Genomic DNA, 3,901 nt, shown 5'->3' with positions numbered 1-3,901 from the left:
AGGCAATTGAGGGTCCTAAACACTTATTGCTATGGTGTCCTTCCTGTGCTTACTCATGCATTTGAAAGGGATATGTAAGTTTTATACATACGTGCATATATGTATGTATGTGTGTGTGTGTGTATTAGTGTTTTAGCTATTCATAATGTAACTTTTAAAAAAAAAGTGACTATAATATTAGCAACTGAAAGCAGAAGTGGCATATTCTATTTTAGCGGAATGAGTTAAACTAGATTGTAAAATTTTTAGTGGATGCAGGGTACTAAGATTTTTACCATACATTGTATTTTCTACAAAAAAAGAATATTTCAAGTATTTTATAACAAAAGAAAATGAGTCAGTGAACTTAGTTGTTGCAACATTCAGTGTATAATTCTATTGATCTCCCACAGGGAAATATTGACTTTCACCAGTTTTGCTTTAGATGTCTCATGCTTCAGTTTTGTTGCTTGTTTCATAATAAATGCTAAAATTACAAATTAACAAATGAAAAGATGTCAGAAAAGAAAATTTAATGATCAGAAAACAAATATTACCACAAATTACTATATTTTATTTTTAGATACATCTTTCATCTCTAACAAACATGTTATAATTGAAAACATTTCTGTTCTTTGCTCTTACAAATTCTTCAATGATTTCATCACAGTTAAGCTGGGGAAAAATATCTACTTCCATCCATAAAAAGGATAATGAATCGAGTCTTTCTTGAATCACTGCTGTATGCTGAGGGTTTTTGTGTCTTTTAAGGGAAAAAATAAGCATTCTGTGTGCAGTTTGTGATCATTAAAGTTAAGAATATGAATAAAGAAACTTCAACTTCGGGAATTACTCCTTGTAATTTATCTTCTATTATGGAATCATAAATGCCGAGATGAGTAAAATTTGTCTTTTCTGAATCTGTAGACTTAGTTCTCATGTAAGAATGAAATTGTGTCACTTCTCCTTAAAGGTTTGCATTTAAGTCATTGGGATAAGCCTGCACTAATTTCTTGGATGCCTTCATGTACTTTTCATCAGGTATAGCTACACTGTTTAAGAAGGAAAATCTATTTGAAAGAAATTCGTACACGTTTGCCCTTTTTTTAATGCAAGATTCAAGTGTGTCAGTGATGGTTTAGCATGTGGTTACTCGAAATTGATCTCTGGCACTCAATACTTCTGGAGCACTTCTGTCATTTACATGTTTCTTTCTAATGCTTCTGTGACGTTGAACTTCTTGATAATCAGTATTTGGCAGTATTTGCTTTGTTGTGTTTTCACATTTTTCAAAATCTTTTAAATCATGTAAAAACCCTGTTAATGACTGGTAGAGATCTGTGCATGTCTTTAAACTTACTTCTGAATCTTGGAAAGCTTGACTCGTCAGATGAAAATGCTGCAATATATTAGTCCATGTAACCATCATAAATACATCCTCTAGGGTTTACATTTTGTTCGCAATGTTCTCAGCGTCCCTTTTGGTACCTCCTTTTTGTGTCTGGTCTTCATCAGTATTTTCTAAGGCATCTAGAATCTGAATGTATGATTCTGGGATTGCACTCTTGCTACAGCATGAGCTTCCCAACGTGTATTAGAAAGGCATTTTAATAATCAATCATTGCCTAAATGTTTTAAGAACTACCCATCAGTGAGTAGAGGTAGCAAAAATGTGTAGAGTAATTGAATAATAGGAAAAAAATCTACTGCTCCGGACAACAATCTACTGTGCTACATCCTACAAGACTAAGTGAATGCACAACACATGGTGAAAATAGCATACTCACTACGTTCTAAAATTTTCTGTTGCATGCCTTTATAACACCCTGACATATTGGCATCATTGGCATAGGACTGGCCCCTGCACTTAGAAAAATCAATTTTGTGAACTTCAGATAAATAGTGAAGTACTTGATTTGCAATTTCTTCACCAGTATGACTCTTTAACCTAGTAAATGTGATAAATCATTCCACAGGTTTTCCATCTGTTGGAGATACTTATTCTTAAAACAATACTTAGCTGATCTGTATGAAAAAGATCAGTAGTGGAATCTACAAACTGAAATATCAAGCTGTATTGAGTTCACTGAAAATAATTGATTGAACTTTATCTCTTATTAAGTTTATTTATTCTTCACGTGTTGTTTTAGACATTTAAGACTGGGTAGCCCTTTCCTGTGTTATCCTATTTTGAGATGTGACCTGCTAAAAATGGATCAAACTGAGTAACAAGCTCAAGTTAACCCCTCAAAATTCCATTTGGTGGGGCTCCAAACACTTCATTTCTTCCTCAAAAAGATAGTCCATGTTCAGCAATTGTTATGACAGCAACTACGTGTTGCAAAACGGCTTTCCACTACTGACGTTCTTCATTAATTTGTGTTTCCAATTCATGAGTTAAGCCAAAACAATGTCTTCAGTCTAAATATGACAACATAAACAATCTCTATGAATTGAACTTTTTCATGTTTAGCAGTCCTATTTGAGTTGCGCCAATCACTAACTCCATTCATAGCAAATCAAGAATTAAATGATTTAGGACTGAATCATTTGCAAACAAAACAATATACAGAGCCAGTTGATGGAGAATACAGTAGCCACTCCCTCTTACAATTTTCTCCATTAGTTTTGCACCCTAGAAATGTTTTCCGGCTACAGAACCTTCTTTGTTTACCATCCAGAAATTTTAGGATAGACGTCTTAATTTCATTTAGTGCCCTGTCAGTCCTCTTCCACTGCATTACTTGCTTTTTCTTGTGGGCTGTCTGCTTGACATCTATGGATCTTTGCTTTGGACAACTGGTGTCCCTGTTTTGTTGATGCCGTAAGCACGTACTTAGCTTGCTTATTGGGTAATCTGTCCCTGGATATTACCCTATCACTGATAGCCTTGTACTTCAGGACAGATTGAAATGTTCTTTTTGACAATGAATGCAATGCCATTCCTCTTCAGTTTGTCATTCCTGGCATAGTAGATCACATGATTATCCAATTCAAAATGGCCAGTGCTAGTCTGTTTTAGCTCACTAATGCCTAAGATGGAGCCCTGGTGGTGCAGTGGTTAAGAGTTAGGTTGCTAATGAAACTGTCTGCAGGTCAAATCTACCAGTCACTCCTTGGAAATGGGGCAGTGCTACTCTGTCCTATAGGATCTCTATGAGTAGGAATCAATTCGACTGCAAAGGGTTTGGTTTTCTGGTTTCATGCCTAAGATATCAGTCTTCAAGTGTTCCATTTCATTTTTCACAACTTCCAGTTGTCCTAGATTCATACTTCGTACATTCCACTTCGATTATTAATGAATATTTGCAGCTGTTTCTTCTCATTTTGAGTCATGCCTTATCAGCAAATGAAGGTCCTGAAAGCTTTACTCCATCCACATCATCAAGGCCCTCTCTATTTTGATCATGCAGCTTTTCCCCAGTCATAATATGAGTGCCCTCCAACATGACGGGCTCATCTCGCACTACATCAGACAACATTCTGCTGTTATTCATAGGTTTTCACTGGGCAATTTTTTATTAGATCCCCAAATCCGTCTTCCTAGTTTGTCTTATTTTGGAAGCTCAGTTGAAACCTGTCCACCATGGGTGACCCTGCGGATGTGTGAAATACCGGTGGCATAGCTTCCAGCATCATAGCAACACCCAAGCCACCAAAACAGGACAAAGTGAAGGGTGAGTGGTGGACTTGCAATATTAAGCGAGCTTTTTTTTAGCTTACTTTCAATATTAAGCAAGCTAAAAACTTCTGGTTCCTGCTTTGTGCGTATGTATCTTTATAAGTTAAGCTTATTTTGTTTGAAAACAGTAAAGTCCAAGTCTAACTTAAGTTAAAAAAGAGTTTATAATTGAGGCTTATTAGGGGATTTCATATAACCTCTTGTAGGCAAATAGGTGCAGCTAGGCCTCAAGGACAGCTA

General features: G+C 35.9%; 1 pseudogene; it reads right to left on the bottom strand.

The window, feature by feature from the left end:
• The window catches only part of LOC101362008 (stromal membrane-associated protein 1-like), a 29,653-nt pseudogene extending 26,192 nt beyond the window's left edge, over window positions 1-3,461 (bottom strand).
• Between the last annotated feature and the right edge of the window lie 440 nt (window positions 3,462-3,901).

The sequence above is a fragment of the Trichechus manatus genome, unplaced genomic scaffold, assembly GCF_000243295.1.
Source record: "Trichechus manatus latirostris isolate Lorelei unplaced genomic scaffold, TriManLat1.0 scaffold00375, whole genome shotgun sequence".
Classification (NCBI taxonomy): domain Eukaryota; kingdom Metazoa; phylum Chordata; class Mammalia; order Sirenia; family Trichechidae; genus Trichechus; species Trichechus manatus.
Note: the sequence above shows the minus strand (reverse complement) of the source record. Positions and strands in the feature narration are given on the sequence as shown.